General features: G+C 41.4%; 1 protein-coding gene across 9 annotated transcripts in view; it reads left to right on the forward strand.

Annotated features, from left to right (window-relative positions):
• The window catches only part of FAM120B (family with sequence similarity 120 member B), a 98,689-nt gene extending 96,259 nt beyond the window's left edge, over nucleotides 1-2,430 (forward strand). For 4 of the 9 annotated variants that reach the window (XM_019029609.4, XM_055391225.2, XM_055391222.2 and 1 more), the window contains one exon: nucleotides 134-449. The gene's annotated coding sequence lies outside the window, so the exon portion shown is untranslated. Of the gene's footprint in view, nucleotides 1-133; nucleotides 450-909 lie in introns of those variants that run through there. The other 5 variants (XR_010134421.1, XR_010134423.1, XR_010134422.1 and 2 more) reach the window with 3 other exon arrangements.
• The last annotated feature ends 7,098 nt before the right edge of the window (nucleotides 2,431-9,528 follow it).

A 9,528-nucleotide genomic window follows, 5' to 3' on the forward strand; every position in this document is an offset into this window, starting at 1 on the left:
AAATCAGTCACATGTCTGTCTTAATAACATAAATCTTCCATATCAAGTACCAAAGTAAACAGAACTCAGATATTGAATCCTGCTGACCTGGTGCCGAGTTAACTTGGTTTCAAAACACACTTGCTTCCTCCAGAAAGAGTATGGAGAGAAAAAGAGGCACACCTGGATGCAGAGCCCTGCCAGCGCCCTCCTCTGCTGTCGCAGCTGCAAGGAGACCATGCCTGTGGGAGCCAGGCCTCGCTTGCATGAAGAAGGAACGATGCCTTTTTCAATGGTGTCTCCCTCCCATCGTGCAGAAGAGCTTTTGTTGGCTTCTCTCCCGAGCTTGTGTCTGATTCTGTGGCCCAAAACAATCATTGTTAACATCTTCGTGTGTTTCATTCTGATCTTTCATTCATATATATGATGCCTAGCTAATTTCATTTTAAAATAAATGGGAATCTGTTGTATTCTGATTTTTTATTAGCAACACTAGATTATGAGGGGTTATCTCCTGTTATTAAAAAGTCAGAAAACACTATACAGTAGTCCTCCCTTATCTGCGGGGGAGACATCCCAAGACCCTCAGTGGATGCCTGAGACTGGATAGTATGGAATCCTACATATATATACCGTGGCTTTTTCCTCTACGTACATACCATGGTAAAGCTTAACAAAGAACAGTAAGAGATTAACAGCAACCAGTAACTAATAAAATGTGAATGTGGTCTCTGTCAAAAGATCGTACTGTAATCACCCTTCTTGCTATCTGAAAACCAAGAAGACCACTAAGTGACTAATGGTCAGAGAAGCTGGATGAGGGGCTGATTCATGTCCTGGGCATGACAGAGCGGGAGGCACAAGGTTTCATCTCACTATTCACAATGGCGAGCAAGTTAAAACGGATTTCCCATTTAATTTAATTTTCAGACTTCAGTTGACCATGAGTAACCGAAACCACAGAAAGTGAAGCTGGGGATATTTCAGAAATTCTTTTCTAATCAGAAATTCTAATCAAACGTAAGTTTCCAACTATGTGTTCTCTTGGTCCTCAGAAGTGTTTGAATAGAAAAGTAACAACTAACTTCCCATCTTTCTGGTGGAAGAGTTAATTCTGCATGGAGGGTTCTGCCTGGGAGACATGACAGAATGTGTGTGACTCCTGTGTCTGTTTCTGTGGGGTCATCCCTTTCGTTTCATTTTGCCAGGGCCTGGCTCAGGATTTTTTATGGCAGTGCCTGTGAAGACAAGCCTGGCCCTCCATCCAGTCACACAGGAAATCCATAGAGAACATGCTGAGAGCAGCCAGCGGCTGGGCTGCCAGCAGGCCTGGTTTATGATGCCGCAAGTGAATGGCACGTTTGTTCTTCTTTATCTCTGAGCATTGAAGGACTTTTGGTTAAAAAAAAAAATTAAGTTCAGAGTAATCCTTTTCATGGAAGAATCTTCAGGTCATCAAAGAATTGAAATGTTAAGCCCCAGATTGTACTGAGCTGCACCTGTGGGAAAAGGAATGGCCAGGGTATTGATGATGGAAAAGATTCAAATGAGGAGTTAGAAGGCAAGCCCTCTGTGGGCAGCTGTCTTCCAGAAACCTCGACCTTATGTCTGTCTCCACCTGAGAAAGGAGAAGAAAAGCTGGTGGTGACCCCTGGTCCCACTGGGCCATGCCATGGCTCTGAAGATACCCAGTGTTCTTAGGAGGTGCTCACCCCTGGCACCTAAAGACATTTCCTTCTGGTCGTTGCTCTTTAAAAACAAAATAAGCCCCTGAACGTGCTTGCAGGCCAGTTTGTGTGCCTGCACTCGACAAATTACCTTGACCAACAGGCCAAAGGCACAGAGCTCCAAGGCATCATCTTTCCTTAAAATCCTGAGTGTTTATTAAAAAGGGACATGGTCTCTAGGTATTTTATTACATTTGTATTTCTTACATTTGAAATATCCTAACCGCTCCCTTCAGTTTCTTCTTAAGAATATTTACATCTAATTATTTTTCATGCAAGTCTTGTAGGACCCACATGTGTTCCTAGCTTTGGAAATCGATTTTTTTCATTCCTCTTATGAGGAATTCCCTATGTCAGTAAACATCGACTTTCTATTTCTTCCATTTTTGCTCATTTGAAACCCCTGCTGCTTCTAGATCTATTTCTTTGCACTTGTATAACTTTGAAATAAATTACTCATCCCTTAGACTAAGAGAGTGGGTGTCTGTGAAAATTGTTTTCTCCTTCATAATACCTAAATTCTAGTTTGTCAGTAAAATATTTGTGTTTGGTTAACAAGCCCTTATTTAAGCCATTGAGTTAGTATAATCTTTATTACATTTGAAAAACCAGAGAACTGAATTTTTTGTCATTCTAAGATGTAAGTAACACTGCAGTCAAGTCTTCTGATGAAATTTCCATATATCAAATTGAAAATAAAGCAAAATATATTTATTACTCATAACTAATATACTTTCACATTTCTTTGATTATCTGTAAGACATTTCAGCATGTGGATGTGGGGAAGGGTGAGCCTGCCCCAGAAACATCTCCCTGCTGCCACCATGGCCACGGCTCGGCAGTCTCCCTTCACTAACTCCTGAAACTCCACGTAAATCTACCATCACCCAGCCCTTCTTTGACCGTTCCCTGCACCTTCTTGCTCGCAGAAAGCTGGTGTTTCCCCCATTCCTCGGTGCAGAGAGCCGACACCCCTCACGTTCTTGGCCTGTCTCCAGGCTGTTGTAGTTGCTTCAGCATGTGGTGGTGCACAACACCTATTCAACTGTGCTCATAGATTCTGGGCGTTGAGTCCAGGCAAGGCATGGCAGGCACCACCTGTCCCGGCTCCCACGTCTGGGCTTGGCTGGAAGACCTGGAGTCAGACGAGTCTTCGTTCTCGCCTGTATCTGGCTGATGCTGGCTCTTAGATGGGGCTTGTGGCTCTCCATGTGAGCCTCTCATTGGTCCTGAAGACTAGTTAACTGATAACTGGATGGTAACTGGATTCTGAACACAAGCATTCCAAAGGCTAAAGAGCCAGGTAGAAGCCATGTTACTCTTTATAGCCCAGCCTCCGAAGTCACAGCATCCAGCATCTCTTCTGCCATATCCTGTTCATCAAGGCAGACTAAAAAAAAAAAAAAAAAAAAAAACAGTCCAAATTCAGAGATGAAGTAGCTGCTTCCTCTTGGCCAAGCAGGACAGAGTCCCAGGAAATCATGTGAGACCAGAAGTATTACTATGGCCATTTTTGGAAAATACGGTCTGCTGCACAGACCATTTCCCCTTCTCCATAAAAGCCACAAACTTGGAATCTCATCATCCAACCTTGCCACCCACCAGTCCTCCCTGTTGGCCTTTGGGTTCTTGGCTGTCACTCTTCCCAGTATGACTCTTGTAATAATTTCTGGCAGCCTTAGTATCCTGGAGCTAATCCTTCTGGTGCCCTGATCTCAGTTCCTTGATGTCCCCTCCCAGTGATCTTGTTCTCCACCTTTGGCCTTGTAATTACCAGTTACTCAACTCCTTCACAATCTCAGTCCCCAATACTCACTCTCCAGCCACACAGGTCATTACCTCTGGCACATGGTGATTCCTCAGTCAGACAGGAGCTGGTGCATTGACCCAGCACACTGCAGCCGAGTGCCTGTCATCAGCCCTGGTCCCCTCCTCACCTATTCTACCCTATCTGCTGACTTCCGTGGTCAGTAATGGAAGTGACTTTCTTATATACACTACTTTGCCTCTCTCATTTTATTGTGTCTATGTGGTAAAACCACACACCTAGGTTAAATCCAACTCTGCTTTTAGAATGTGGCTAGAGAAAATCCCACAGTCATCCGTACTGGTCCCACCTTAAATCCAGTGAGCCCTGGGTACTGCCCGGTGGCCATTCCCAACTTCCCCCTGCGCTCTTCAGATGCTTGGTTCATGTCCTCTGCTCAGCCTTCCAGCACTACTCCTGTCCTCAGTCACAGGTGACAACTTTGCTTTCTGTAAGTTCTCACAGCCCTGTTTTCTAGCCTTCAAGCATCTGCATCATCAAGTCAGAATTCATAAACAGAATACCAGTAGAAATAGACAAATCCACAACAGAGGGAGTATCTACTTTTTAACCTACCGCATGGATGAGCTGACTCTGCCCCTACCTAAGGCCGTCTCTCCAGCTGTGAACCCAGGGTCCCTCAGCTGCTCAGACAGCCCCAGACAGCCCCTTGCCCCTGAGTCATCAGCGGTGTCCTCTCCATCCTGTCCCCCCCCATCTTACAGAAAACCTCTGCAACCTGCTTCTCACTCCAGCAGCCACATCATGTTTCTTTACCTTTATAGAAAAATAATGCTGAGCCCAGAATCCTAAGGTCAGCCAAATTAGCATTCTACACTAAGGAAAAATTAACACATTTTCAGGAATCAGAAATTCTTTGACCCATAGAGCCTTTCCAAGAGAAAGTGGATAGCAAAATGAGCACATCTAACGGGAATACATGGACAATGAGAAACAATGCTGAGTAAAGAAATTAGTAAAATTTCAGTCATTGCTAAGCAACTATTAACCCAAAGCGAAGAAGCCAAACAATTGGAGACTAAATTTCCATATTATTTCAAGGAAAGAGATGAATGAGGGCAATGAGATAAAAAGAAAAATAAAAGCATACTAAATTTCTTACCTTGCTTAGAAAGGATACAAATTTTTATTAAATCTGGATGTTTTCAGAAAAATGTAAGTTTATGTATGTATGCTAAAATGTTAAGCATGCACATTAAAAGAAGAAAAGTAAATAATAAAAGGAAGGTCTTTATCATAACGTTCATGCATCTGGCATAATAAATGTAAATTACAAGCAAAATACAAGGAGAAATAGACCCAATAATAGGACACTTAACATGCATTTCACTCTCAGAAATCAAAAGATTTTGTAAACCAAAAGAAATGACATACATTTGAGTAAGTCAGTAAACAAGCTTATTCTAATAGAAATATACAGAACAAATAGATGCCTTTTTATTAATATTCTCAAACACAAATGGACAGTTCACAAAATTTAACCATGTAGTAGACCCCAAAGTAAACCTCAATCAAAATACTGAAAAGCCAATTTACTGAAATCACACAAGCCTATTTTCTGCCCTTAAGAAAATAGAGGCCAGGAGTGGTGGCTCACGTCTGTAATCCCAGCACTTTGGGAGGCCGAGGTGGGTGGATCACCTGAGGTCAGGAGTTTGAGACCAGCCTGGCCAACATGGAGAAAGCCTGTCTCTACTAAAAATACAAAAATTAGCTGGATGTGGTGGCAGGCACCTGTTGTCCCAGCTACTCGGAAGGCTGAGGCAGGAGAATTGCTTGAACACGGGAGGCGGAGGTTGTAGTCAGCCAAGATTGCACTACTGCATTCCAGCCTGGGTGACAGAGCAAGACTCTGTTTCAAAAAAAAAAAAAAAAAAAAAATACAATGATAAATCAACAACAAAAGGATAAAAAGCAAACATTTTTCCACTTAGAAATTGACTCACCATTTAAAAATATTTATTGAGGAAATCTAAACCAAAATTACTTTTAGAAATAGAAGTGTTAACTTAAGAAATTCATGGGAGGGGAATGATATCAGAGAAGATGGCAGAGCAGGAAGCATCAGAGATCCAAATCCCCACCTAGACAAAAATGGCACTGGCAGAAACTATCCAAAGTAACTATTTTGGAACTCGGGAGTCTACTTGACAACTTGCAGCTTCTGAGGGGAAGCTTGCCTGGTAAGTTGTGGTTAGTTTCCATCAGTTTTGGATGCCTGGTTCCCAAGTGCATGGTAGACAGCCATGCACGCATTCCTGGTGCAGTTTGCTGGAGCCAGGATGAGCAGTAAGGACCTTGTTCTCCAAATACCAGGGCTCCGTGTTGTGATTGCTGCTTTGGATCACTGAGTTTGGACAGAGACTGGGCACCATTGGTTCTGCCCACACTGGCTAAAGCACCTTCCGTGGGATCTAAAGGAGTAACACCTGTGGGTTTCTATGGATTTGTTTTTGCTTTTTTGGGAGTCAGGCATTTAAGGATTAGGACATTCAAGAGCAACCATATATAAGGGAAAATTTAGAAAGCCACAGCACATGGCCAGGGGAGTGACAGGCTCAGAAAAGACCTAAGAGAAGTGAGAAGTTTTTCCCTCAGGCTGGTCTTCACCACAGAGGCACCCTTTAACAATCAAAAAGCAAACCCAAGGGGAGAAGGATTATCTGATTTCCAGAGGTACAACGTTATTAGATTCAAATGTCTGTTTTTCAACAAGAAAGAAAATCACATGGCTACAAGAAACAGGAAAGTATGGCCCATTCAAACAAAGAAAAATAAATGGCAGAAAGTATTTCTGAAGAAGCCTAGACATCAGGCTTACTGGACAAGACTTTAAAACAGCTGTCTTAAAGATGCTCAAAGAAAACATGGACAAAGTCCATTGAAAATGTATGAACAAAATGAGAATAACTCAATAAAGAGATAGAAATTACAAATAGGATCCAAAAAGAAATTCTGGATCTGAAAAGAACAGTAACTGAAATGAAGATTCACCAGAGGAGTTCAAAAGCAGAACAATAAAGTATTGAGCAGGCAATAAAGAATGAACAAACTTGAAAATAGGAAAATTATTGAGCCTGAGAAATGGAATGAAGAATGAAGAAACGTGAACAGAGCTTAAGGAACCTGGGGAACAGCAAGTGGACCAACACACATTTCAGGGGTCTCAGAAGGGGAAGAGAGAGAGAAATAGAATAAATAATTCTGAAAACTTCTCATATTTGATAAAAGACATAAATCTGCAAATCCAAGAAACTCAACAAACTCCAATTAGGATAAACTTGGAAAGAGACTCACACCAAGACACATTATAGCCAAACCATTGAGGACCAAAGGCAATCCTGAGAGTGAGAAGTTACTCATCAGAGAGATTACAAGGGACCTTCAATAGAATTATTGCCAGTTTATCAGCAACCTTGGAGGACAGAGAGCAATAGGTAGATACATTTAAAATGCCAAAAGAAAAAAAAAACACTGTCAACTGAGAATCGTCTATCTGACAAAACTATCCTTCAAAAATGAAGGAGACACTCCCAAATAAACATAAGCTGAGGAAGTTCATTACCACTAGACTTGCTGTGCAAGAAATGCCAAAGGGAAATTGCTCAGGTTGAAATGAAAGGGCCCTAGACAGTAACTTAAAGCCACATGAAGCAGTAAAAAATCTCCAGTAGAGATAAATATATGGGCAATTATAAAAGCTAGCATTATTATAATTTTGGTTTGTAACTGCACTTTTTATTTTCTACATGATTTGAAAGACAAATGCATAAGAAACAACTGACTAATCTACATTATTGGGTTCACAGTGTATAAAGATGTCATCTGTTTCAACATTGTCTCCTACAAGAATTCATTAGCTTGATTTCCCAGCCTACTTACTCTTTTTTAATTTGAGGTTTAATTTTTTCAAAGTAAAACATTCACATAGTTTAGAGAGTCAAATAGTTCTATAGGCTGTTTTTAAAACACATCAGTCCCTTTCTGTGTTTCCCAGAAACACCTACTTTGAGCTTTTCAGATGATTGTTTCCTAATAATCTGTGTATTTCTAAATAATATTCCTATTGCTATGTCTTTATTTTCTGTTTTAGGAATTACCTCTAGTGCTCACTATAGACATCAAAGGATTTCCTCTCTTGCCTCTCATCTCACTACGTTTCCCAGTTCTCCCGAATGGTTTTAATTTTACTTAGTTTATATTACTATTTCCATGAAATCACTGTTCACAGCTAAACTAAATAATTATAATTACTTTTACTTTTTCACTTATCATTTGTTTTTCCCGAGATTCTTGGTTTTTTTTCTGTGGGTTTATTTAGTTTTCTATACATTTATCATAATTTCAGTTCTCAGTTATAGAAATCTCATTTCAGTATACCTATACATTAGGTATCCTGTCAATTTCATCTTCTCGACATATCTTCTGCTCACTGGCCCAGCCCTGCCTTGTGAGCTGTGGCTGTTATCCCTCTCTCTGGAGTTGGGGCCCTGAGTCCCATACAATCCTCTTTCTTGATTTATTTCCTTCTCCTGAGAAAAGAGGAGAATAGGGAATATGTTTTTGAGGCCTTGCAGGTCTGAAAATGTCTTTATTATATTTTCGTATTTAATTGAAAGTTTACCTGGTTGTAGAATTCTAGGTTGGAAATAATTTCTTAGAATTTTGAAGACATTGCCTCATTGTCTCCCTGCTTCCACTGTTACAGGCAGGCATCTGATGCTTTTCAGGTTGTCAATGCTTTTCTGTACCCGTATTTTCTCCCTGGATGTTTATAAGGTCCTCTGTTTGTCCCTATTTGTGTGAAATTTTGTGATGAGAGGCCTTAGTGTGGGTTTGTTTTTACCTACCGTGCTGGGCACTCTGTAGAATTTTCAGTTTGGCCCCTCAGTCCTTCCATCACAGAACACATATCCTAGCAACTTAAATTGGCCTGACCAGATGGCGGTGTGATTGCCTCAGTTCATCTTTGACTGTTAGCCTCATTATTGTAGAGAGTGTCCAATCAAACTGTCCTACCTGAGCAGAAAGTGCAAGTGGTGTCTTCGCCACAGTTTCTGTCCCATCCTTAGCATCCTTGGGAGGAGGAAAATGGGTGGGAGGGTGTCTGACTTCTTCCCAGGTGGCCTTGTTATAATTTTCTGGAAACTTCTTCCAGAATCCTTCTGTCTTGCCTCTTTCTGCTAAGCCTCCCTTCACAGTAGAAGCTGGTTTTGGTGTGCTGCCTCTATGTCAGTGAGCTTCCTACCCCTGTCATCCAATTCTCCACTTAAAAGACACAGCTCTTTCCATCTTTTCCCAATATTGGAAGCTTCAGCTTCAGAACCAATGTTCAAGATTTTGCATTACTGAGATTTCACTGCATTTACTTCAACTTTCCATGTCTTTTATTTGCCAACTTATCTCTATCATTTCCCCTCTACAGGCTTGAGTATGTGACTCTGACCTGTGGTGAGGAAAGTGTTCTCCCCCACTCTTAAGGAGGTTGGGGTGGGTGAGCTTCCTTTTGAAAGGACCCAAGTGTGGCTGCCCTGTGGTCCTGGGGCACCTGGCAGTCCAGCCTCTTGGTGCTTCCAGTAGAGGATCCCATGGGGGAGGCCCAGCCCCTAGAGCCCTCAAGCGCCACCTCCCATTGCCTGTGCTCCTGTCTGCAAAGGTAGCAGTGACATAAAGCTAATTAATTTCTTTCAGATCTGGAAAAGTTTTCTTGAATGATTTCTTTGATGATTTTCTGCCCCCCATTTTATATGTTCTGTTCCCCTTCTCAGAGGTCAGACACTATATCATAGTCCTGTAATGATCTTATATTTTCTCTCCTAATATCTGTGATTTTGCCCTGGGAAGGTTTCTCAACTTTATCATTGATCCCTTCTATTAATTCTTTAATTTTGCTGTTTTTAAATTGTGAAAGCCCAGACTCTTCCTTTTTTGTTGGAAAGTCTTTGTTTCATGGCCGCAACACTTTGTCTTCTATCTCTGAGGAAATTGTGTCAG

The sequence above is a fragment of the Gorilla gorilla genome, chromosome 5, assembly GCF_029281585.2.
Source record: "Gorilla gorilla gorilla isolate KB3781 chromosome 5, NHGRI_mGorGor1-v2.1_pri, whole genome shotgun sequence".
Classification (NCBI taxonomy): Eukaryota; Metazoa; Chordata; class Mammalia; order Primates; family Hominidae; genus Gorilla; species Gorilla gorilla.